At 38.6% G+C, this 26,971-nt stretch overlaps 1 protein-coding gene and 1 long non-coding RNA gene across 7 annotated transcripts in view; one reads left to right on the top strand and one right to left on the bottom strand.

Moving 5' to 3' along the window:
* PDE4D (phosphodiesterase 4D) overlaps positions 1-26,971 on the top strand; it is a 1,514,231-nt gene that overhangs the window by 16,530 nt on the left and 1,470,730 nt on the right. For 2 of the 5 annotated variants that reach the window (XM_066375345.1, XM_066375356.1), the window contains exon 1: positions 10,230-10,366. The exons of 1 other annotated variant lie outside the window; for it this stretch is intronic. The gene's annotated coding sequence lies outside the window, so the exon portion shown is untranslated. Of the gene's footprint in view, positions 1-7,368; positions 7,388-10,229; positions 10,367-11,761; positions 11,832-26,971 lie in introns of those variants that run through there. 2 more of the 5 variants (XM_066375366.1, XM_066375376.1) reach the window with 2 other exon arrangements.
* Positions 4,638-10,028, bottom strand: LOC136399804 (uncharacterized). 2 transcript variants are annotated; one of them, XR_010750212.1, is made up of 3 exons: positions 9,889-10,028; positions 7,261-7,308; positions 4,638-5,108 (listed from the first exon to the last, which is right to left on the bottom strand). It is a non-coding gene; the product is annotated as an uncharacterized lncRNA (long non-coding RNA). The 2 variants fall into 2 exon arrangements; XR_010750213.1 differs by having other exon boundaries at positions 4,638-5,035.

The raw sequence follows: 26,971 nt of genomic DNA, 5'->3' as shown, positions 1-26,971 counted from the left end.
AACCCCCAAAAACCACAAACCTATCTTGGACATTGTTGTGAAGATTAAATAGTGTCATACATCGGTGTCCCCTGGCACAAAAACAGTTATCACATTGAATCCTAGGTCATTTCCCCAAGTCTGCCTACCCAGTTGTTCTTTAAGCCTCAATATAAACTATTTTGTTAGACCATAAGACAGGGGTCCCCAAACTACGGCCCGTGGGCAACATGCGGCCCCCTGAGGCCATTTATCCGGCTCCTACCGCACTTCCGGAAGGGGCACCTCTTTCAATGGTGGTCAGTGAGAGGAGCATAGTTCCCATTGAAATACTGGTCAGTTTGTTGATTTAAATTTACTTGTTCTTTATTTTAAATGTTATATTTGTTCCCGTTTTGTTTTTTTACTTTAAAATAAGATATGTGCAGTGTGCATAGGGATTTGTTCATAGTTTTTTTTATAGTCTGGCCCTCCAACAGTCTGAGGGACAGTGAACTGGCCCCCTGTGTAAAAAGTTTGGGGACCCCTGCCATAAGATGTCTAAGGAGTTTAAAAAATGCTTTTGAATTGATAAAAGTTGGAGGCTGCCTTTTTAGGCCTCACCAAGGATCTGTGTTGGGTGGAATGTGGGGTGGGGCAAAGGTAGGTTTACCGTTGTTCATGTGGAAAACAATACAGTAACTAATAAACAGTAATACAACTCTCTGTATCTTGTGCTCACAACTATAAGCCTACTGTTGCCACACCCTGTATAGCCATTATGTAGGTTTGGTAAGAGCTTCATGATGGGACCAGCATGAATTCTACAGAGAAGATGCTAATGCACTGGATAGCTGGCTGGCTGCGTGCCTTTGGTCACCGCAGTGGAGTGAATGTGGGGCCACCAACCCATGTGATTTTCCGCAGGTGAGATGAGATATGGCAGCCCTTGTCCAGTTCGCCTGTCAGACATTTTGGTCACATTTGAGTCTCTGTTGGGACAAGGATGAAGCCCATCTGGGAGAACAGAACCACCACATGGCCAGGCATGGCATACTTTGGCTCAGAGTCTAGATTTGGCTAAATCTGCATAGATAAGAATGAGCAAACTAAGCTAATTATGCAAATGATTTTTATGAGAAAATAACTGGCTATCACAAAAGGATGACAGCAGCTCTGTTTTGCTGTTTGGATTTGGTCATTCTCTTTCTTGAGTACAGAAACAAGCAGGGCAGCCTAACATTGTCCCTGTAGCCCTCTGGCTACAGCCAGTCAGAATACTGCCCAACCCTAGCAGCCAAGATGCTGGCCTGGCATGTGGTCCAGTCCCTGTGCACATGTTCCTGGGCTGGGCATGAGGGTACTGTTGTCATAGTGCCTTTCAACATGATCCAGGAACTGTGGGAGGCAGAATTAGTGTTTTAAGCTCTGGGGATTCAATTGGGGCTATGCTTTACTTCTGGTTAGTGTCTGGAAAGAGCTCTGCTAGGGAAGTCAAGGGACTGCCATTTGCCAGCTGACTTCAGACAAGTCACTTTTTGTCTGTGGGCCTCAGTTTCCTTGGAGTGAGGATATCTCTAACCTGGGTCTCAGCACAAGCATTCTGTGACTGTGGCCTACCACTGCCTGGGTGTGGAAATGTCTGTGTGTGTGAGGGTCTTCCCTCCATTCCAGCCCCTGGTTCTGGGGATGTTCCTCCACACTATTCTTGGTCCCTCTTCCATTACCCAAATTTCTCTTTGCAAAACAATGAGCTTAAGTTTGAATGGCTCATTGTTTCTTCTAAGATAAACAACTGCTGATAAATTCAGGGGATGACCTATTTCTGAAGCAGACAACCAAGAAGTTTATGGCTTTCTACTCTTTAGACCTAACTAGTTTTTCTTCTTGGAACATGTTTTAAGGAACTTGAATAATCACCCTGACAATATGTTGCCAAATTTTTCTTGGCTAGAGATCAAAGTCTCCGATACATCAGTACAGACAATGAGAAAGCAGCAAGAGGCAGGAGGAAGCATTTGCAATGAATTTTGGAATCAGACTCTAATAGAAAATAGGAAAAGAATAGGGATAATTAATCTGGAAAAATTGCAAGTGGTCAACACATAGGAAAAGATGTCTAACTTGCCTGATGATAAAATAAATGGAATAAAAACAACAATCCTGTCATTTCCCTCTGTCATTTTGGCAGAAATGTAAATGGTTGGTGAAACCTGGTGTCTCCGTGTGAAGAAATGAGCACATGTAGTTTACCTGATATAACCTTTCAGAAGGCAGTTGGGTGATATGTACTGAAACATAAAATGTATAGTCTCTTTGCAATTTCTTTTCTAGGGCGTACCCTGAAGAGATAACTACATGCACGTAAAAGTATATTTGCCAAAGCATATTCATAGGGAAAACTAGAAATAACTTAAGTGGTCATTAATAGGGGACTAGCACAGTCAATTTATGGTAACTACCTTCCAAGAAATCCTGTGTGCTCAATAAAAATGGTGATGCAGAGTTTTACATATATTTGATATGGAGAAATAGTGATACAAAGCAGATTATGAAACAAAATGATCACATTTATATAAGATTATGTTAGTAGAAATATGGGAAGTTTTTCATTTAAAGGTCAACATGTAGGATATGAGTCTACTTTTACTTTTTTTCTTATTTAACTTGCTGTTCCGCCACTATCAACTCTGAGTCCTTAGGGAAGCATTTAACCTCTCTTAGTCTTGAAAGAACTGGTGATAATCACATTATCCTTGTCGAGGTCACTGAGGGACTCAAGCAATAAAACACATGTCAAGCACCTGGGATGCAGTAAGAAAATACTTTGATTTTTTTTTTTTATCATTCACAGTTTCTATTTTCCTTTCATTATATGAATGCAAACAGCTGTGTTCCTATGCCCAAGCTTCAAAGAGAGAAAGCTAAGTGGGCTTTGAATGGCTTCCATTGATTTAAATTCAGGAAAGTATTTTCCTAAGGCTACAGTCTGTCAGAAAAAGGCCATATTGAGTCATTGTTTTCTGAAGCCAGGAGAGAAGATTGAGTGACTGATGGTGTTGGGCAGCCTAAAATAATATTTCATTCTTGTCGTCCTCACTCAGTTTAAGACCAAGTGATTTTGGAGAGATCTACAGTTTCCCTCCTGGTTAGAAAGAACAAAGCTTTTATTATTTATACTCTTAAACAACAGAGCTTTGTCCCATACTCAGGAGCATGCAAATTAAACAGAAGATTTCCTGAAGGGCCGTCCTATTTATTGTGAGGGTGATCCCCAGCGGGGAGTAGACAGTGTCAGCGCCAGCCACCTGTGGCGGGCCCATATCAGCAGCAGAGAAAAGTAGCCAAGACTCACAGTAGCACAGCAGCCAATCAGGTTTGGGATTTACGGTACTTCTATATTGTGCTAACTTGGTGGGCTCAGCCATTTACAAAAACCCCTTATTACTTGGGGCCTGCTTTGCCCACAAAACAAATAACTTCATATTGCTTTTGGTGTCTGCATCAGAAAAATGAAAATGCCAATATTTTAAGTGTATTTCCTTTGGAAATTTCTGGTTCATATGCAGTTATTTTGAATACTCTTGCATTGTTTTTTCAGCACTGTTGATATTGTGGAAGAGTGGTGATCATTTTGGCTCAAGAGCTTTCATCAAAGGCTCATGGATCACAAATTAGGCTTTGTCTTGTATTCCTCTTCCTATTTCTCTTCCCTTGCACTAAACAATCTCCTGACTTCCTACCACACTGCCACACCCATGTGCAATTTTCACTTAGCAAAAGGTCAAGTCTAAGTAGAATATATGAAGTTGGGATGGATACGGATGCTTAATAATTATAGCTAGTAGGTATCGTAACATGCCAGGCTTTGTGTTAAATGGTTTGCATGTACCATCTCCATCTTTGTCAAGGAGTAATCCATGCATAACTGGCTTTACAAACATCAGGGGTACCAATGAAAAGTTCAGATTCCTGGGCTCCATTCTAGATCTACAGGATCAGTAGTACCCTGTGGTAGGAGTCAGGGATCTACCATTTTAACAAGCACCTGTAGTAATCCTGATGCACATGAAGTTCAAGAGTCACTACATTATTTATGCACACAGGACTCACTGCAACCTGCTGTCTTCCCACTCCTCTTCTTTGTGCTTCAATTCTTACGGAAAGAAAGGGAAAAACATCTTATGAACTGTGAGACATGGAGCAGCCTCTGCCTCTCTTAGTTGCTGGTGATTACAAATATGTCTCCATAGCCAAGTTGCTTCCGAGGTACCAAGTATTTACGGTACCTCTGTTGAGGAGGGTTAAAAAAGTGATTAATCTTTTCTGATTGGTGGTGGTTGTACTCTGAATATAGAGAGGGAGGAGTCAGGGGCCCTAAAGGGTGGACTAGTATGAGTGGTCGGTTGTAGATTGTACAGTGCCTGACTGTCTGTAGTGGCCTTGTGTGGAGTGCAAACTTAGCATTCTCCTTGGCCCAGGGATACGCCTGGAGGGCTAGCCCACTCCTGAGAGGAGAAGGTGGCCGATGTGCTGGTGTGGCTCCCAGGGCCTGGGAAGCCCTGTTTGTCTTCTGCATGTCTTTGTCATCATGTTCCAAGAGGCCTAAACTATTTAGTGTGGTTGTTTTTATGGTTCAGCTCTAATTTTAGAAAGTCTCGGTTAAAATGAGGTGCCACTTGGAAGATAACAGAAACATTTAATCACATTGGCACAGATTGGTTTAAGCAGGCTGCTTGGGGTTGGCACACAAAAGGATTCATATGATGGAAGGGAGGATGGGCCCCTTTGTGGGACACTTTGGTGGAAGAAGCAGAGGAACATAAGGGAACATTTTTTTTTGGTGAGGAGGGAGAGGGGTGAAAGACAAGCTGGACTCATGTCACGATTCTGAAAGGAACCCTCCAGCACTGTGTTCTAAAAGTCTCCATCCCATCCTATCCTCCTCCTCCTTGGCAAATGTCCAGTGCTGAGTGACTGTGCCTTCAGGCACAGGTCCGAACTGCAATGATGCCGCAGGACGTCAGGGGCACCAGTGGGCCCTGTAGAGGGACTTGATGTCTGTCCAACCCTGTAGCTGAGCCAACAGAGAGGGAAAGGGAAGATCATTACGTACTCTTGAATCGGAGACCTGCTTCTTTCGCATTCCCCTGCCAGGAATAGGATAAGAACAGTGAGAATTAGCTTGGCTCATTCCACTCCCTGCCAAGCTCCAGGTAAAGCTACCACGTGTGTAATAACTTCTAGCAACTATGGTGGACTTCCTTGCATTACTTTATCAACTTGTTGAAAAAGACCTCAGATGATCCTCTAGCTGCTAGAGTCTGTCTAAGAGACTCTTAAACCTTAATATTTTATTTCATTTGGGATCTTGCAAAAAGTGCTCTGTATTTCATTTCTAAAGTATTTTTGCTAAACTGAACATGTCCCCCAATTTTCCAACTGGTTGTTTGTCTTTTAATGTTAATTCATGTAGTAGGTGTTACTGATTCAATAATTTACTCACCAGGGAATTTCCACCTTCTATGGAGAGGTGGTGGGTAGGAAGGGGTTCACTGTGAAGGAGAGAAGTTCCCTTGGTCTTAATGGTGGGTGCTGGAGAAGACTGAACAGATGGAGGGGTGCATCTACTCAGCTGTGCGAGAGAGTGTTGGCTCCCTCGGTAACTATAAACAGCTGTGACTGGTGGGAGTTTGCATGGGAGATAAGGGGCAAGACTATTCATAAGTGAATGAATGAGCAAATGCACGAATGAATGTGGAAGTCCATAGTCATTCCCTGGGGTGGCTGCTCCCTCAGCAAGCTGACTGTTTTTCTCTGTACTTTTTCAGTGAGCAGGTCAGAGTCTCAGTTAATATTCTTCTGCTCTGAAAAATTCCCATCACAGGGAAGAAAGGAGATAATTAGCTTCAGTATTCTCTCATATCTAAACTGAGAAGTCAGCATGAATTCTAGACATGGTTCATGAATTTGGATAATGAGCACAGCTGTTCATGATAGGTAACTCTATTTTTTTTTCCTTGTAATTTTTTTTTGGTTAGGGTACCATGACAAAAGATTAATGGATTCCATTTTTTTTTCTTTTATGTAGGAATTTTTCAAGTAGTCTGAACTTTGCACCAACTATTGCATGAATCATGTCTAAGGCAATTACCCCCATGTGTCATGTCCTGGGTGAGAGTCCTTGCGTGATACAATAAATGCAGAACAGGGTTGAAAGTTTCAAGCCATAACCAGGCAGAAGACAATGACTGACACACCTCCTTGAGCTGATATCTCATAGGCCTTAAGACAAAATCTTACTTATAAATGTCACCTGAAATGAGATGTGTGATTTTAGTAGGTATATTTCACCATATCTGGCTATTCAGTAATTCACCTCCATTTTGGATATTGTATATATTTATTGAAATGAGCTAAATGATAACAATGACAGTCTTCTCTTAATGAATATTCTCCACGTAGTAGGCTCAGTTCTAAGCATGCATTGCCCATTTCATCTTCATGCCAGCCCCAGGAGGTAGTTACTGTGTGTGGCACTGTTTTACATACAAGGAAACAGGCATAGAGCTCTTAAATAACTTGCTCAAAGTCCACAGTTAAGGATCAGAGCTGGGAGTCCAGCCTGGGTAGCCCGATTTCGAGCTCATGCTCACAAGTCCATGTCATAGTGCTTACATGCTGCTGAAGCAAAGAGGTGGCTTTAGCCTCAAATATTAGGAATGAAACCCCCTCTAATTTTTTTCTTACTAAATATAAATAGTTGTCAATTTTTGCATATGTTATGTGTATGTTGTATGCCTTTTGAGAAATTTGACACTGAGTGAGGTTATAGAAAAACGGATCCTTCTGTTCCGGTCTCAATACCTAGAAGAATTTTGACTATCTATAAGTGCAAATGGTTGCTGGTCATTTTAAGTATAATATATTTTAGAATCTTGTCAAATGCTTTATTAATGTTTTTATAAATTCATATTTCTTAGGAAAGACTGAATTAAAAGACAACAAAACTCCTCCCCCACTGTGTGCCGAGAGCAAATCTGAATTTGAGCTCTGTGTGCCCAGATAAAGTGTTTAATCTGAACTGAGAACATAAATTGAATCCCTATAATGACCACAGACTCACATCTCTAGTACCTATGCCTTTTTATTTAAATGAAAAAAATTTTTTTTTGCTTTTGCTTTGTTAAAGTGAGGCAGGCCTTCTCGCTGACATTTTTCTAAGCAACTATTTCTCTTTCGGTTTAAACCATACGATGCTGGCTCCAAGTGTCAGCATGTGAACTGTCAGCAGTTAACTACCAGCGCCCTGGTCCCGAGGTCCAGGGTTTCTTTAGGCAGAGTCCAGCACTGTGAAAATAACGAGGCTATTTATCCACGCCACCTGGAATGGAGTTAATACCCTGCCAACCTTTGACACACTAACAAGGTAGGTCTGAGCGTTTCTTATACTTGTCTCGGGAGTGACTCCTTAGGCTACATTAAACTGCGGGCCAAACAAATGAGTTTATGGGTCTACAAATCATTCCTGGCCCAGGTTTCTCAACACGTCGCAGTTAACTGTAGCTGTTGTGATACTTGAGATTTGCTGATAGTTTTTGGTTCAGAAAAGGGTTGCATTCCTGAGCTACTTTTCTTTTATCGGGATCATCTTAATTCTTGTCTGTGAGTTTGAGAAAAAAGAAATGAGTAAGAAAAATTCAGCTGTTCGGGTGCCCCTCCTGTACTCAGAGCTTCTTAGACAGTCACGGATGCGATAACCAACAAATATTAATTGATGGTGATGACAGGAGGGAGTCTCTCTAGCTGGAATCTCCTAATACAAACCTTGCTGAATTGACAAAGATGCCTACTATAAACAGACTCATATATTGCTCTGACAACTTTAGGCAAAATATTATAGTATGATAGGTATATCATTTTAGTTTTTCCTCCGTTGCATTGTTTTCCATAGGGCATTGAAAACACATCTAAGAAGTGTAATCGACTTGAGGTGGATGATACCGAGACATCACTTCCTTTGTTTTAGTGTGAGGTTTTCTGTGCTATATGACAGCTCCTGGTACGAAATATCTAAATTTTCCCAAATTGTCAGACAGCGCTAATATGTATCCGGCTATCACGATTATTATGATTATAGGGGGGGAAGACAGTACTAATCGTTTAAAAAGCTTTTTACTATCAATATGTTTCAGGATGAACAGTTTAAAGTTGAGTCCAACAAAACATGGAGTGCCTGTCAGGGTGCAGGAGCCAAAGGTCAGTCTGTAACTTAGCTATAGGTCAATACACAGGCAGTACAGAAGCTGTGAAGACTCCTAACTCAAAGACCTGCTGGGGAGCTGCTGGCCATTGTCTTGGGTGGTGAAGTGGTTCTCTTCAAAGTTGTTTGGGAGGTACAGACTTCCTATGGGAAATTTCTGGACAACAGGACATGTGAAATGACTTAAATGCCTTAGGGTATTCTTGGCCTTGTCTGCCGACAAATGGAGATCTGAATATGGGAGTTCAAGGGGAGTTTACTGGAATTTTATTAAGGGAATGTGAAACAGGGTGTTCTGTGTGTTGAGGATTCAACTACAATATTACCTTACGGGTTTGATTTGCATTTCAGACTAGATAATCTATGCTATCTTTGAGTAAAGGGAACAACAATTTTAACACACTGGCTTCCTCAGAAATTTTGGTTCTCACATAGTCACTGAAGGCAACAGTACTGTCAAATAAACAAAGGTTTACTTAAATAAAAAAAAAATTTAAACAGAGTAGAAATAGTCTTCCCTGGCTAGTCACAAAGTGGACAATTCAAAGAACAAATCTTGGGGGAGTTGCTGGTGGATAATTTTTTTCTGTTCCCTGTGTACTGCTATGTTTTTCTTTTTGGTGTCAAATCTCAAGTTGGATTCAGTCAGTTATCTACAGCAAACAAAAAGTGCATAGATGTCTCTTCTGTTACTATTGTTTATATTTCATCACTAAACAAAGCAAGTTCCTCTTCTCAGCTTCTTCCTTTGGGAGCATATAAAACTGACATGATTTAAATGTTGTGAAGGTTCTGTTGTTACTTTGCAAGTATAATGATTGATTTAGTTGTTTAAAATTTAATTACAAAGGCTTTTTTGATGCTAATGTTACACTTGCTATAAAGTTTGTTGAAGAAACACTATTTGCTGCGGATTTGAAAGAATTTGTTATTGGGTAAAGTGCGTCAAGTATCTCAGCGTGGTGTTGGCATTCTGTGTATGTCAAGTCCATTTTTTTTTTTTGGCTTTTCTATTTTCGTCACCTCTTTTGAATTAAAAATGTTTTCTGTAGATTTTTTAATAACTACAAATCTGGCAGTATGGCATAGCAGTAGTTGGTAGAAGTAACACTTTAAAATATAATGTGAAATACAAAAAAATTTTGCCAAGAAAACAAGAGTCCACAGGAGCTCTGTCAGCTCTTTATGTCATTCTGTACCCCAACAACTCACATGGTACATTTTGGTACATTTTGGTAGATTCTTATGTGGCCTAAATTTAAAGGGCCAGAGGAGCTGGACAGTAACCTATCTTTCCAGTTGACTCTCTGAGCGTAGTTATTTCCTTTAAGATATGTTCTCATAAAACACCTTTTCTCTCCCTTTCTGCTTAGCCCCTTTATTTTTGTTTCTGTGGGTGGATGAGAATGGTACACCTCTGAAAAGGGGCTCTCAAACTGCTGGGGAGCACAATCTCTTTTCCTCCACAAATAATAATTTTAGTTTCAAGTTCATTTCAGGTACATTAAACCTCCCTCTATTCATACTTAATAGCAAATGATCCTACAAAAAGAGTAGAGTAGAAAAAGCTAAAATAAAATTGAAGCATACCTAGTTGCCCCAGCGACTGAATGCATATATTTGACTCAGCATTACTCCTACTAAAAATAAAAAAAGATGAAAATTACCTGAGGTTTTTGCTGTTGTCATTGCCTTTCAGTTTACAGGGGTAGCTCAGTCCTTTCATGCAGGCTGGATTGGGACTGTCAAACCAGAAAAGGTCTTGCTCCAGGTGTAGTCGCGTTTTCTCAGGTCATCTGTCCTGTCCCCCGACAGTGACGCTGAGATTTCCCCCTGGCCTTGTGAGGAAAAGCGATTCCTGATAAGCAGATTATTGTGTGAACTATCTCATCTTTGTTGTTCTAGTGCAGCCCTTTCAGCTTTCCAGAGCCAGTTAGACTTGTTCTGAGGAGCTAAATGATTGGCTGGATCCGGGGCTCAGTTTCATAAATTATAGCCCAGCGTACGAGAAGCACGAGTCCTATAGTTGCCGTAGTCCAGAGGCCTGCCAGTGCCTGCTCTAACGCATATGTAGTCGTAATTGAGTTCTAACACGGCCTTGGATGTTTCTGTCCTAAATAGCTGACATTGCATCTTCCAGACTGTGTGAGTAATCCTTGTGTTTTTTTTTTTTTTTTAAACTCAGTAAATTAATTACATGCCCTGAGAGGGAGTGATTGTAATTAGAAAATACTGAATTAGCAGATGATTCATTGTCAAGGTGCTGTTTTATATGTATCAAGTTCAGTGCAATTTATCTTAAAGCTTCTAAAACCTGGCAGGGTTATTCCAGCTTTTTGCCATGAATCACAATCAAGCTGCATTTTGAAGGAGGCTGTTCAGTGTGTTTTATGGGATCAGTGATAAAGGTCCAACATGAGCCGATTCAAACCGGCTTCTGGTGTCAGGGCGAGGGCTGAGAAGGCACTCGAGTCAGGCAAGTTCTGAGGTTTCCTAGCCCCACCGTGTCATGCTTGGGAGGGAGCAGCAACTGATCCTCTTGGGGCTCAGGTACCCAGCGGCTAAAGGAAGGAGAAATGTAAAATGAGGGCAGTTATACTTTCTCCACTGTCATCAGCAGCTGAACTAGATATACTCTATAGATAACCAGGTCATTTTTACATGGAGAAAAATGTTCCTCAGTGGTCCTGTTAACGGGGCAGAGAGCTGAAGGAGAGACTATTAGCTGGTTTTTAAAAGCCTTATAAGAAGTATATTTAACACACACAGACACAACCAAAACAGAAGAAAAGTATGTAGAGTGGAATTTGTGGTTGGAGCAGATCAAATTATCCCAGGGAAGCCGTTGTTAGGTTTGTGTAGTTGTTGGGGGTGACTTCTGTTGCTAACAAGGTTTAAGAGAAAGCTGGGATGCATCGAAAGGAGAAACTAGAAAACAGCTTTCTATTACCATCTATAGCACACACTGCAGGATAGAATTAATACTATGACTGGTTACTGTAAGCAGTGCACTTTTTCTCTAAAAACATTATTGATTTCTCCTATCATTTTTTTTTTTTTTAAAATAGGGCTTTTGCCTTTAAAGTTAGTGCTCAGCAATAATTTTTCTTCCTCCAAAATAATTTTTATACTTGTTCTTACTACAGCACAAAGCTAGGTAACTTCTTATAATTTGGGATTGTTTTCCAGTTTGCTTTCTGCCTAAGTGTTTCTCCTTAGACTCATAGATACAAATGTATATATTCGTGCTATATATAAGCCTCATGCATAAATCATTTGGACAGTTTTCTAAAATTATGGATTCTTGTGGCAAATATAAACTTCTAATAGCAATAGTAATTACTTGCGAATTCCTGTAAAATATTATTTTTATACTCAAGAGCAGTTTATTTTTGATTGCACCTTTTAAAATGACTGATATAGTTTAGCAGGTAGGATAGAAATATTAGTTGTGGTTTTGCAAAATTTTATGTGTATATCATCCTGGAAATGCAAACTTTTGTTGTTAAAAATATAAAATAAAATATGACCCCTTTACAGGTCACATTCGTGGATGAGATTCATAAAAGGAAAGAAAAATAATCAGCACACCATTCCATATCAATCAAATGTATGTAAAATAGTTTTAAAGAAAAGTTATTTTAATATATTCCTCGAGGAAACATTTACTTGATGAAGAAATAGTGAGATCCCTGATTGAGATAGAAAAGCGAGTTCATTTATTGGATTTCCATAGCCATAGACACTAATAGTCATTGTTGATTCACTTGTTGTTCAACATTCCTAACTGTATTAGTGGAAGAAAGTGGTGCATGAATAAAAGGAATATAATCTCATCCACCAGGGTAGTTCAAGTCCCATCTAGAGTGGTTGGGGTGAAGCTGCTTTATCTGAACTAGCTTATGACCTCTAACTGGGCTCCTCTTTTCATACAAATTGTGTTTTTCTTGATGTAGCAATAACCTTCTTTTGCACTTTTTCCTGTCTTCATTCTTTATATTAACTTACTTTGACTTACTTACTTACTTACTTGAGATGAATTAAATAAGAATGACTTAACGTTTTATTATCAAACTTTAATAAGCTGCCCATGGATGTCAGAAAGTATTTAAAACTAGGTGTATACTAGTAGGCAGATTAAAATCTTGTATTGTCACTTCCTCCAGAACCTTCATCTTTTTAGTTATCCCTGGGATGCCAGGGTCACATCTCTTTCTTGTGAATGGGCAGGATATTAAGAAAAGCAAGACCAGAGGGGTGCCAGGCGCCCAGTGGACACAGAGCTGTGTGCAAGGTACTGTGGGAGGAAGAAATATCTTCAAAACAGCCTATCTTTCTTTTCTCTACTCCTCTTTATTTTGTAAAGCAATTTTGTCTGACTATGAAAGTTCTTTTGCAGATAAGGTTCTGCAAAACTATGCATATCTGCCTTAGACAGATGGATTTGACATAACATGTATCCAAAAAGGAATGTATTACATCATGGACTTGCAAAGTGTTCGTGAATACACATTGGCATTTGGAAACGATTAACACTACCTACTAAAGCAATGACATAAATCCACATTGAAAAAAAATATTTTTTCTTGGTTGAATTACATTTTCCAGTATTTTATTTGGTGAATTTTGCTTTTGGAAAGACTTACTCTTCTCTAAAACATTTTTTTTCCATAATGGACAAATCATATTGCTTAATTTTCCCCCCCTCAATTTAATTATTTCTAGTTGGCATTTTTAAAAGAGTTGCTGTCCCACCTTGAGCATGTTTGAAAGAAAACAGAACAAACCAAATGAAACAACATCCCATATCCCACACAACACCATGAAGAGCTAAATGCTTTAGAATTTCATAGTTCTTTTGGGAGCTTGACACCACTCATTTGTGGAGGAGGTACTTTCATTCAAGTGAAAAATAATTAATTCTATTTGAATGATATAAGGTGTGCAGGTAATCCAAGTTCCCATTATGTTAGTCACCAGCCAAAATTGTGTCACTTCAACTTCTAATTTCAAGAAGCAGATTGGCCTAATGAGTTAATCTTGGTTAGTGAGATTGTGCTTAGGTCATTACATTTTTTCTAAGCCTCAATGTCTATATCTGTACAATGAAAATAATGATATATGTCCTGGTATTTTTCTGTATAAGTGAATATCAGCAACATAATGAGAAAGTGCTTATGAAAAAACATTTTAATTATTTGTACATTGGAATATACAGTACAATGTAATGTACTGTACAACTCTATACTATGATTTTTTTTTCTTCTTTCCAAGTGAGAGGAGGAGAAATAGAGAGACAGACTCTTACATACACCCCAACTAGGATCCATCGGGCAACCCCCATCTAAAGCCAATGCTCTGCCTATCTGGGGCCATGCTTGCAACAGAGCTATTTTTAGCACCTGAGGTGGAGGCTCCACAGAGCCATCCTCAGCACTCAAACCAATCTAGCCATGGCTGCGAGAGGGGAAGAGAAAGAGAGAGAGAGAGATGGGGGAGGGGTAGAGAAGCAGGTGATCGCTTCTCCTGTGTGCTCTTACAGGGAATCAAACCCAGGACATCTTTACGCCAGGCCAACACTCTACCACTGAGCCAACTGGCCAGGGCCTATACTAATTTACTAATAGAAAGTCATAGCAGTAGTTAACTTCTTTACATCTAAATACACATTCCCAGTAATGAATACATACTTTTTAAAGCAAAATAAATCTTCACTGTTTGATCTTGAAAAGTTACAAAGGCTGTTTGAGCCTCAGTTCTTATCTATTTAAGCATTAAAAACACCAGTGGGGTTGCTGTGGCAAGTAAATGTGGTATCTTATGTGAAAACAAAACCTCTATGTGCCATGTTAAATGCTGCTTATGACAACTATTTTCAGCATGTTAATAAAAATGGGTGTTGTAGGGAAGTAAAGAAGGCCAAATACATATCCCATGGGTGGGATAGAAAACTGACACTCATGGACAGAGATAAAAGTGAAATGGTTACCTTGGGGAGGGAGTGTGGGGGAGAAGAATAAAGAGGGATAAATATATGATGACAGAAAATGATTTGACTTTGGGTGATGAGCACACAACTCAATCAACAATAATTCAAATGTTATAGAGATGTTCACCTGAACCCTATGTATTCTTATTGTTCAATGTCAGCCCATTCAATTTAATTTCAAAATTCAAAATTTAAATTAAAAAAAGTTGGTCAAGTTTTAAAATGAAAAATATCAGATACATTTCTTATTGATTAGTTAGTTAACCTTCTAAGCTATGTCTATCTCCCTCAGACAGGATGGATTTTCTTGTTGATTTAACTTGTGCCATGATTTTCCTTCCACTTAGACATAGCACTAAGTCAGGAGTCAGAAAAGCATTCTTTCACAGTCTACACTTAGAGCTGTTAATGATGAAATTTTAGAGCATATAGTTTCTCAGGAAAAAGTGAGTTAGAAAATTCAGACCGACAGCTGTTCTTATATTTTTTATTCCTGTCTTAACGCTATTAAATTTTACTAATGGAATAATCACGTAGCTTTTAAACTGATGCTTATTCCTAGGACTTTTCATCCGGCGAATAAAAGGAATGGTCAAAATGACTTTGTGAATGATTTGGAAAGCACAGCCAGCAGTTGTAAATCCCAAATATTTAACTGCTTCTTCTTCCGAAGATCATCACAGTTTAGGAATGTTGGGCACAGCTGTGTCCTACATTTCAGCTGCTTGAGCGCACTTTTGTTAAGAATTTGATTATTTCCTACAAGTAATATTGGTTAGTTGGAAGAAGTTCTACTACCTATAGTAAGTACTTTCCTCCCCTTTTTAGATGAAATCATAAAAGAGAAAGGCACAATAAGAGATCCAAAGTATGTGAAATGGATCCTCACCCACCCAGCAATTCGCGGGGAAACTCTCTAGAACTGAAGGAATGCCATTTGTAGTACAGCTTGAATGCTGCCATCTAGGACCATTGTCTTGAATTTCTTGTGCTTTGGTGATTGGATAAGAGCACTCTTCAGAAATTTAAAATTGTAATGAAAAAAATGTTTTTTAACTTCATTATTCCCCAAGCTTTATTGAGAAACAATTGACATATAACATTGTATAAATTTAAGGTGTACAACATGTTGATTTAATACACATATCTAACACCCACATCATAACATTACATAAAGTCTATTTCTCTTTTCGTGCTGAGAACATTTAAGATTTATTCTTAGTAACTTTCAAGTATATAGTACATTATTAACTGTAATTATTATTTTGTACATTAGATTGCTATAACTTATTCATCTTATAACTAAAAGTTTGTACCCTTTTACCAACAGCTTTCCTTTTCCCTCAACTTCTGACCCCTGGAAACCACTATTCTAATCCATTTCTCTGAGTTCATCATTTTAGATTCCACACATAGGTGAAACCATACAGTATTTTTCCTCTGTGTGACTTATTTCATTAGCATAATGCCATCAAGTTTCATCCATGTCATCACAAATGGCAGGATTTTCTTCTTTTTTATATCTGAATAATATTCCACTCTGTGTGTGTGTGTGTGTGTGTGTGTGTGTGTGTATGACATTTTCTTTATCCATTCATCCATCAATGGACATTTTGGTTGTTTATATGCTTTGGCTATTGTGAATAACAGTGCAATGAACATGGAGTACAGATACACCTCTTCAAGGTAGTGATTTCATTACCTCCAGATAAATACCCTGAAGTGGGATTGCTGGGTCATATGGTAGTTCTATTTTTAATTGTTTTAGGAACCTCTATACTGTTTTCCATAGTGGCTGTGCCAATTTATAAAATGGATATTCTTGATGAGTACATTCCTCTCATTCAAGTGGTCTTGTCATCACCTTGTTACCACCAGTTCCCAGACCCTTGTGCTTTGGCAAAGGGGAAAACACGTAGAGGATTTCTCACATTCTTTCGGCCAGAGTTTGGTCACATGGCCCCACCTGGTTGAATGGACGCTAGTGTAGAAAGTCTTATTTGTGTCTGGGAAAAACAGAAGGTTAGTTTGGTGATTAACCAACCAATTTCTGCCATACTTTTTCCTTTTCTTTCCTTTTTAAAAAAACAACTTCTCTTCCTTTCCTTTCCTTCACTTCTTTTCTTTCTCTAATATGTCTAAATAGAATCTAGGCTTCATAACCACTAAGGTATAGTTAAGTTAAAAAAAGTATAATCATTACCATTTAGAAGAAATTAAGAATACGAATTTACTATTAAATTCTTAATCCCACCTGTCAATATTTTTCAAGTTTATTAAAATATAACTAAAATTATGATTATAGAATTACTATTGATTTAAAATTTACATTCAGTGGCAAAGACAGTGGTAATGGAATGTTTTTCTTTTTCTCCTCACCCCATCTTTTCTACATCAGCTATTTGCATCGCCCGCTTTTTAGTTTTAGAAAAGTATGGGAGGAAAATGAAGAAAAGAACAACAAAGATGAAATGACTGCTCAAAACTCGTCTGCTCTTCCCAGTTCCTTATTTTTGGGGATAACTACTGTGAAGAGAGTGCAGAGCTTTTGAGAACGATTTCTTGCATAAACTTGAGCAAAAAGTGAAACTAATTTGAGCTTGGTTCATAGCCTCTCTATTTTCTAGAGGCTATAAGATTTCTCTCCAATATGAACTTCTAGAGATTAGCAAAAAATATTATATCATAAATAAAAAAGAATACAGATGCCTACTCAGCAACCAGAAGTATTTTCCAGATCATTGCTATTTGAAAAAAATATCTCCACAAACTTTTAATTTTCTTTTAATAAAACATCATGAAATGATTTTAGTCTTTTACTTGGGCTATATTAGGGTCAAATATTTTTGTTGGGTGATAAGCCAATAGTAACCTCAGTTATTTTAACAACCAGAGTATTTTCCTTCTGGATAAGCCAAATTTACAATTAAGCTATTTAAGAAATAAAGACAACAAATAAAAATGTTTTAATTTTTATATCCTGACCTAAGAAAATAGAAGGACTAATTCACTTCACATCCTTGTACTTATCTGACTGAACTAGGAGTGCCTAAAAAGAATTTTCCCATAACTTGAATTACTTGTTTATTTTCCTGGCTCATTCCAAAAAACAATTTTAAATGCAATCCTGGAAAGAATAAAACCTCCTCAATCTAACATCCAGACTGTCTTTTTACAATATTTTGGTGGAACTGAACAGAGATAATAGATACAGTCTTTCCCCAAGGCCGATTGAGACGCTGACATGTCTCAATCATTAGATTCTGAATATTATTTTTAGAAAAGGTTTTACATATATCTTACCATGTTTATGGTATTTGAAATAAGACATCCTGCATATGTTTTTAGGGTGATGCCTTGGCATAGTGAAGTGTTTGAAAAAATATGTCTGGAGCTAGACTGCCTGGATTCAGATCTTAGCTCTGGCCCTGGCCGGATGGTTCAGTTGGTAAGAGCATCGTCTCGAAGTACAGAGGTTGCCAATTTGATCCCCAGTCAAGACACACACAGAAACACATGTTCCTGTCTCTCTCCTGCTCTCTACCCCCCCCCTCTCTAAAATCAATAAAATAAACATAAAAAAATTTTCAGCTCTGCCACTTAGTAGCTGTGTCATCATTCTGGGCAAGATATTTAAGCTCCCTGTACCTCAATTTTCTTATCTGGAAAATGGGATAATAATAATACCTACCTGCTTTGGTTGTTGTGAACATTAAATAAATTAATACATAAAACACTTGAAATGATGCACGACTCAAGACAAGTGCCTTTATAAAGGTTTGTCTTCCTATTATTACCTGGGGAACTGATTATTTCATAAAATATATATTCTAGATAACTGAAGTTTATCCAGTCAGTTTCAAAGCTTCTAGTGGCCAACTTTTGTGGGTCTTTCTGAAGTGGATCCTATGTATGCCTATGTTTCTACTGTCTTAAAAAGAGTAATTAGGACCTTTCTCTTGGTAATTCAGAATCATCATTATGAACATCAAAAATGGAACTTTTTAATAAGTAAGTTATATTGCAATTGATTAAGATGATATTAAGTAAGGCATGTGTTTAGGGAGAGTATTTTGCCCCTAAATTGGCTGGTCCAGACTGCCCTGCCATTTCAGACCCTTGCTACCATCTGAAGGCTTTGGTCTGCACTGTACTGGCCCATGCTGGCAGCCCTGCTTTGAAATCCCTTCTTCTCATTTGCTATAGATTGAAAGCAAGAAAATATTCCAGTTTTTCTTTTTTAAACTGTATATAAAGTGAGAGAATAGGAATCCAATCAGAGTGTTCTCCCAGAGAGTTAATAAAAGCATGAGTGTATATTTTTCCTTTTTGGTTGAGGGTTATATTTTAGAATAGGGATTGGCAAATGACTGTCTGTGGCCCACATTTGCTTAAATAAAATTGTTTAAATAAAATTTTATTGGAACACAGCCACATTTGGTTGTTTACATATCATCTAATGTTGCTGTCACACCATAAAGGCCGAATTGAGTAGTTGCCACAGAGACTGTATGGTCCGCAGACTCTAAGGTATATGCTATCTGATCTTTTACAGAAAAAGTTTGCCAAACTCTGTCTTAGAGCTTTATACTTGGGCAGAGTCTGAAATAAATGAGATATTACTATGTTTTGTACTCTGTTAATCTGTCGATTCAGTTACCACTAGCACTGCCTCTGCTAAATATACTTTGAATAAACAAGAATTTCTTGCAGTACCTTATATTGGATACAGAAAAACAGCCCACAAGAGCACATTTAGAACATAAAGAGGAGGTGGAAATGTGATTGTCAAGGAAAGTTATGTGGGATTCCTCACTTTGATATTTGTTGCCCTGTTGTTATCAGTACATAATAAGGTACAAAATTATGTAGCTTTCTGTTGTGTTCTGTAGAATGTTCTAGAAATGTTACCAGTTAGGAGCTGGTTTTCTTAAACAATTGTCTCATGTATATGTAAATGCCTCTGTTGTCTCTTTTTGTCAGAGATAACTCTCTGTTCTTTATCTTTCTTCTTATGTATTTCTTTGTTCTTTCCCTTTTCTGTGAAAATAATTGGTTTGAGTTTTTCAACATTGTATGATTCAGGGACAGAGTATATAGAAAAGGACTCAGAATTCGGGTTTGAATTCATGTTACAGAAAGTCATGTTACAGGGAAGTTATAGTGTCATCCACAACCTGAGTTTTCTTGTCTCTAAAAGGGAGACAAGAATCCTGGCTCTGCTCACCACATGCTAAAGACTGAATTTTTGTCTCCCCAAAATTCATATGTTGAAATCTGATGTTAAATATTGTAAGGAAGTGGGTCCTTTGAGAGGTGATTAGGTCATGAGGGCATAGCCTTAATGAGTCTAGCACCTCATAGAAGAGAACCTACAGAACTCTCTAGCCCCTGCTGCCTTTCAATCCTTTGAGTAGTACAAATGTTCATGTACATCCTTGTGCCTCCTGACCATCCAGAGTGTGATCAATTTATTTTAAAAATGTGTAAGGCAACATTAAAAAAAGGCAAATGTATGTTCTTGTTTCCATAAATTGGTTATTAAACAAACATGATTTTAAGTTAATAAAACTATAACAGGAACAAATTTCATTTTTTGAAGAAACAAACAAACAAACTCACTCCTGGGGGTCAGCAACATGAACAAAAACCTCACGACTCAAAGGGTTAAGGATACAATGAGAAATTCACAAACTCGAAGATGGCCCTCACTCAACCATACTGGCACCCTAATCTTGGACTTGTAGACTACAGAACTGTGGGAAATAAGTTTCTGTTGTTTATAAGCCATGTGGTGTATGGTATTTTCTATAGCAGCCCCAATGAACTAAGACACCGTCTAAGGAAGAACAAGTGACACTAAGCATAGAAGAGGACTCTACAAGTCCACATTATTATTTGTATCCTTAATAATGTTCTCCGGTGGGCCTGTTTTCTTCTCATACAAAGATGTAGGTATATGTTTATGCAATGGAATACAAGAAGGATTCCACATGAACTAAAATTGTTGCCTGGTCCCAGATGAGGCTGTGAGTGTGAAGGATATTGGATACAAAAGCATCTACAAACTGCATATCATTCCTCAGTATCTGCTTTGTTATTCACTTCTCCAATCTGAGCGTTTACACATTACTGCAGACCTCGTGGAAATATGCAAAAAAAATGAAAAGAAAAGAAAGAAGGAAGGAAGGAAGGAAGGAAGGAAGGAAGGAAGGAAGGAAGGAAGGAAGGAAGGAAGGAAGGAAGGAAAGAAAAAAAAAGAAAGAAGGAAGGAAAGAAGGAAGGAAGGAAGGAAGGAAGGAAGGAAGGAAGGAAGGAAAGGGAAAGAAAGAGGAGAAAGAAATAAAGAAAAAGAAAGAAGAAAGAAAGAAGAAAAAGAAGGAAAGGAAAGAAAGAAAGGAAGGAAGAAAGAAAGAGAAAGAAAAAGAAAGGAAGAAAGAAAGAAAAAGAAAATCTTGGAAGGGGAAGAAGATAGTGCTTGTTTCAGTACAAAAGTCTGAATAGAAGCAAATTTTTGTTGGCTTATTTTAGCTACGGGTCTTTAAGTGATTTTGGTTTGTGGACAGAAAGGTTGTTAATTTTTCAAGATGAAAGAAGCAATAGTTTCCTTTAATAAAAATAGACTCTTAATGCTGTGGAAATCAGAAGTCCCCTGTGATGAGGGTAGGGTAGAATTACTGAAGGATGAGGGGAACATGTGTGGTTCTATTTTGTTTTTACTGGAAACCATAAAAAGAAATCCTAAGAGTCTACTGGGTATCTGATATTTATACTTTTAAGAGATCACCCCACTCTTATAGTTTAAGGAGATGCTAATAGTTCAGCCTTAGACTTGCAGTTATATTAAACACATTTCCTTATAATCTTGTTGTTTTCAATTTTTTTAGAAAACTTTAATGTGAAAAGTAAGACCTCTGTTGCTTAGATAACTTGTCATTTTAATGCCTTTGACTTTTAGAGAAAATATTTTAAAATTGTGTTCTTAAATTTGAATTTAGGGAGACACCTCCATCTTGCTTTAATCTCTTGGTTATTATCCAAGTTATATCAGTTAGCCATTACTGTGTAACAAACTACTCCAGAGCATAGGCTCTTAAAATGACAGCTATTTATTATTTTCATGTGTCTACTGTTTAGCTCGGGGAATTTAGAATCTAAGCCAGATTCTGATGATTTTAGCTAGTCTTACTCATGCATTGGTGGTTAGCTGTCAGACTAAGACATCTTTGACTGGGAAAACTCAGTACTCCCCCACATGTCTCATCTCTGTTTTTGTCCCTCCAGGAGGTGAATCCAGACAAGTGCTAATGGTTGGCATCCAAAAGCAGACAAGTTCAATTGTACAAAAGGGTTGGTGGCAACACACATGTGCTTTTCAAAGCTCTGTTTGTGTTACATTTGTTAGTATCTCACTGGCCAAAGCAAGGCATAGTGGAACTCAGGGTCAGAGTGAAGTAATAGAAAATTACGTGTCAAAGGGTGTAGGTATAGGAAGGCCATGAACTGGGGTGTCTCAGCCTACTAGCAGCCATTTCCCACATTTTACACCATCTTAGCAGCCTCTGTCTTGGCACTTTTACTGTTCATTTGCACTTCTACAGACCGGGCAGAAAAACAATCAGTTAACCAATTGTACCTAGTTACTTTTCAGCACTTGTTTTTAAAACTTAGTGAGGGAGTAGCTTGTCATTAAAGGCTAAAATAAATGTTTACTTTATTTATCTACTTATACCCCCACCCCCCTTTTAACCAAGTTAAGCATCAAACATTCTTGTATGATGAAGTAGTACTTTTCCAATCCTATCTATATCCATATATGAGCGCTATTCTTTTTCCAATGAATTCTGTATTTTGGGGCCTATACTTCAGTAACGTTTGGAGGACTTCGGTGGGTAGGTTCATGCATCTTTACTCTTTCTTTCACGTGTTCTTGTTCTTTGCTTTTCTTTCTCCTAAACTCCAGGATTTTATTTTGTACTGTCCACTCTACAAGTCCTGGAGAAACCTCAAATGGAACACGTTATGACGAATACTCATTAACCACCATTTGTACATCCACTCATCCATTCCTTCAATCAACAAATATTTGTTGAGTGACTTCCATTCTGTTTTAGGAATTAGTAATTTAGGGGTATGCAATATAGACAAAGCATATTATATAATGTTTTGTATATAGACATTGTATAAAAGCTCCTGGAGCTTACAACCTAATGGGGCTCAACAGATAGCTAACAAACACATAAATGTTCATTTAATGATTGGTAGTGATAAGTGAAAATAAAGCAAGGTGAGCAGGCAGACAGCGATGGAGGAGTGAGTTAGTGTTTAGGGAAGGCCTCCTAAGTGAGAGAGTGAGCCATGATGATCTGGAAAGGATGCTGTACGCAGATGCAAAGGCTGCCCGAATATTCAGTGTGGCTGCAATCATACATCTGCTGGAAGAGAGTTAGGAAATGTGCTGGGAAGACAGTCAGGGGCCAGATCATGTAGGGCTTTTGTTGAGTGCAGTCAGGTCTTTGCATTTATTCTAAGTAAGATAGGAGTGATGATCTGGTTCTAAGGGTAGAAGCCGGGAGGCTGTGACAGTTGTGCGGGAGAGAGATGCTGAGGGGCTGCCTTAGGAGAGCATCCATGGAGACCGAGAAGATGGCAGACTCGGGAGTGCTCCGAAATGTGTTTCATTTAAATAAACCAGATTTAGATATGGAGATCAGCTCTGCAAACTTGAGCATATGGCGAAGTGATTCCCAAAGTAGACCCAGAATACTTTCAGTGATATCTAAGTTAATTTTAGGTGCTATGTCACATGAATGGACCTTTAAATTTTAATAATTACTTATGAATTTAATAGGTATTAGGCAAGATAAAAAACAAATATAAAACCCATGATTCTATAGTTATTGCTTGAAGTGAGGATAAAGTATTGAGTATACTACAGAGCTGAATGCAGAAATAGCAAAAATCAGATATCATGAGAGTTGCATCTGAATGAATTTAGGACAGGGTGACAGTATTATTTATAAGGTTTAATTCTGAGGGATATGTGAATGATGACTCAGTTTTAGGGTAGTCTGTAATCATAATTGCATATTACCACTTACTGATTGTCTGTGATTGTGAGGCTCTATACTAGGTACTTTGTAAATAATATTTCACCCAGTTCTCACTGTAGTCTATGTGATGTAGTGGTCAAGTTTTGCTATTTCCACTTAAGAGATGTGGAAAGTGAAGTCCATAGGGAATAATTTGTTGTAGGAAGTCTATGAGTTTTTAGATATTGCAAAATTACAAATGTAATCTGTAGTTCTGTTAAATTCTCTGCCAACAGGGATTTAAACTGGTACACTAATATATCCTCAGCTCCTAGAATAGTTTCTGATATAGGCTAGACGGTCACTCAATATTTGCTGAATGAATGAAAGAAAAGAAGAATGAGTCTTTTATTCAGGTTTAACTCAAGAGTGTTGAATGTACACATTTCTCATAATAGGATGACTTTTAGGACGTAGTCACTTTAAGTTTTAATGAAAAGGCCATAATTGGGGATTTTAAGGGGACTTACTGTGCCCTCTAAATGCAGGTTCCAACCTTGGCCTTATATTTTTGTCATATTCTCCTTTAAGAATCTTATCCATTCTTCTGGCTATAACTCATTGTGTAACTCCTAAATCTCAGACTTTGGCCATATAACTCCAGTCATAGAACAAATAAACCCACTAACAAACTTGGAGCCAATTTAGGGCAATATAACCTTTGGCAAGTCACTAAACCTCCCCTGAGACTCAATCTATGTCAGTCAGAGAAAGAGATGGAAGCTGGAGCGAGCCTGGATCTGCCCAGAGTCTGTGTGCACCAGGGGAAGGGGAAGGACCAGAGGCTTGGGGAGAGACTCCAGGGGAAGGGGAAGGACCAGAGGCTTGGGGAGAGACTCCAGGGGAAGGGGAAGGACCAGAGGCTTGGGGAGATACTCCAGGGGAAGGGGAAGGACCAGAGGCTTGGGGAGAGACTCCAGGGGAAGGGGAAGGACCAGAGGCTTGGGGGGAGACTCCAGGGGAAGGGGAAGGACCAGAGGCTTGGGGAGAGATTCCAGGGGGAAGGGAAGGACCAACAGCTTGGGGAGAGACTCCAGGGGGAAGGGAAGGACCAACAGCTTGGGGAGAGGCTCCAGGGGAAGGGGAAGGACCAGAGGCTTAGGGAGGGACTCTAGGCAGAGGATGACTTGAAAAGCAAATGAAATTCAGTTTCCATTCCTTTTGAGAATTCTTGTTTTGCCTTTTACCTAGAACTTCCTAAGTAAGATGTTAAATACAGTCATGTGTGACATAATAACGATTTGGTAAACAGCAGGCAGCATATATGATGGTGGTCTCATAATAAGATTACAGTGGAGCTGAAAAATTCCTATTGCATAGTGATGTGGCAGCTGTCATTGTCATGACATTTTCATGTAGCACATTACTCACGTGTTTGTGATGATGCTAATATAAACAAATCTGCTGAGCTCCCAAGCATTTAACAGTATAGCATATACAGTTGTAGTAGGAGGCATTACCATCTAGGTTTGTGCACTCTATGATGTATGCAAAACTAAATCGCCTAATGAAACATTTCTGAGAACATATGCCTCTCATTAAGGGGCGCATGAGTGTACTCTTTTTGTAAAATTTCTTTAAAAATATTTTTTCAATTACAGTTAGTATTCAGTATTATTTTATATGAACTTCAGGTGTACAGCATAGTAGTTAGACACATATAGTTTATAAAGTGCTCCTCCTGATAACTCTACTATTCACCTAGCAGCATACATAGGTATTATAATATTACTCACTGTATTTCCTGTGCTGTACTGTATATCCTATTATAGAGTCTAATTTTTTTTCCTTAAAACAATTAAAATTCAAGTGGTGGCTGGTGGCTCAGTGGATAGAACATTGGCCCTGGCATATGGATGCCCAGGGTTCAATTCCTGATCAGGGCACACAGGAGAAGTGACCATCTGCTTTTCCTCCTCTCATTCTGCCCCTTCTCTCCTTCTTCCCCTCCTGCAGCCAGTGGCTCCATTAGTTGGAGTGTGACCTGGGTGCTGAGGATAGCTCTGTTGGAGTATATTAGCCCTAGGCACTAAAAATAGCTTGGTACTCTAGCATCAGCCCCAGACAGGGGTAGCCGGGTGGATCCTGGTTAGGGGGCAAATGGGAATCTGACTCACTATATCCCCTCTTCTCACCTAATAAAAAATTTTAAATGCAAAGCATTGAAAGCAAAGTCATTTGAGTAGTTAGACTCCTGGGTGCAGCTCTGGCTTGCATTGAGAGACCCCCTGCCACCTGCCTTCCACACTCTTTTTCTTTTGGTAGACTGAGGGTGTTTAGTGATGTGCAGAGCATGCTAGGACATCTGTGTCAGGTGCAGGGGACTGAACTGACTGGGTAAAGGGGCTCTGGGAAAGGGGCAGTAGCTTCTGAAAGGAACCTTATTCTAGAGTAAGTCAAGCATGTGGAGAATGTTTCTGAGCACACTAACATTGTGTTTCTATAAAGACATAGGAAAACCAAATAAAAGACCTTATTTATTTATTTATGTATTATTTTTTTTTTAAAGAAGATTGACAATCCCAGAGTTTTGAGTTTTATATTTGAAATATTTAAAATTCTTTTATGGATCTGTATTTGTTTTAAATATTAAACTATTTATTATGGAGTGAAATAAACAGCTAAAAAGCATATTCTATGTTTATTATATAGAAATGAGGATGAGAATGTGCATTCTTGTTTAAAAAGCCTGGGAAAAAACAAAAAGAGAAAGCAGAACCCACTGGAGAGCCCAATAAAGGGGCAGGATTAATTCAACAGAAGGCAGAGTAGGGAAGGTTTGCAATAGTAGCTAGAGAGAGGGATATCAAAGCGCCAGATGGTAAAGCTACAACAATTGTAAGTGGGAATGGGGCCTAAGGTGTGACCGGACAGCCCACGGGCCGACTGAGTGGGAAGATGGAGGCCGCCTTGGGTGATTTCCATTTTGTTGAGTTGCCTCTGACTTAGTACCCAAATACAGCCTTTCTCTCTTGTGGCACACAGAAGAAAAATTAATATTTAAAACAAAGCTTTTGTAAAATGTTAAACTAGACATTTATTTTTAAACATTGTCTTGAAGTCAGAGATTAATAGAGCCAATTTAAATCCCTGCAGGGAACATTTGGAATCTGTCTCTTTTGCCTTTAGCCTCCATTAAAAGTGGAAGCAAGAAGAGCTATAAAACTGACATGTCAGTTGTGACACTACTTTTTGAATGAATGCATTTTTCAATTCATTGATAGGAGACATCTTATTTCCTTTGTCAGGGAGGGTCTTTGTCTTAAAAATGAGCAGATAATTTGTGGAATTAGCAGCTACTTCAGGAGAGTAGGTAAACCTGTTTGGTTCCTATGTTTCAAAATAAGGTTGCCAACAAATGCAAATACTTCTACTCAAATTAGCAGATGGACTTTGGCAATGGTGGGTATATATGGTGCCTAAATAGTTTTTTGTTTTCCTTTTTTTTTTTTTTTTTTTTGGTGAGAGAGAAAGACAGAAACAGTAGATAGGAAGGGAAAGAGATGAGAAGTATCAACTCATAATTGGGACACCCCAGTTGTTCATTGATTGCTTTCTCATATGTGCCTTGACCGGGGGGCTATAGCAGACTGAGTAACCCCTTGCTTGAGTCAGTCAGCGACCTAGGGCTCAAGCTGGTGACCTTGAGCTCAAGCCAGCAAACTTGGG

Source organism: Saccopteryx leptura, chromosome 1, assembly GCF_036850995.1.
Source record: "Saccopteryx leptura isolate mSacLep1 chromosome 1, mSacLep1_pri_phased_curated, whole genome shotgun sequence".
Lineage (NCBI taxonomy): Eukaryota > Metazoa > Chordata > Mammalia > Chiroptera > Emballonuridae > Saccopteryx > Saccopteryx leptura.
The sequence above is the reverse complement of the archived record's forward strand: the minus strand, read 5'-3'. Positions and strand labels throughout refer to the sequence as shown.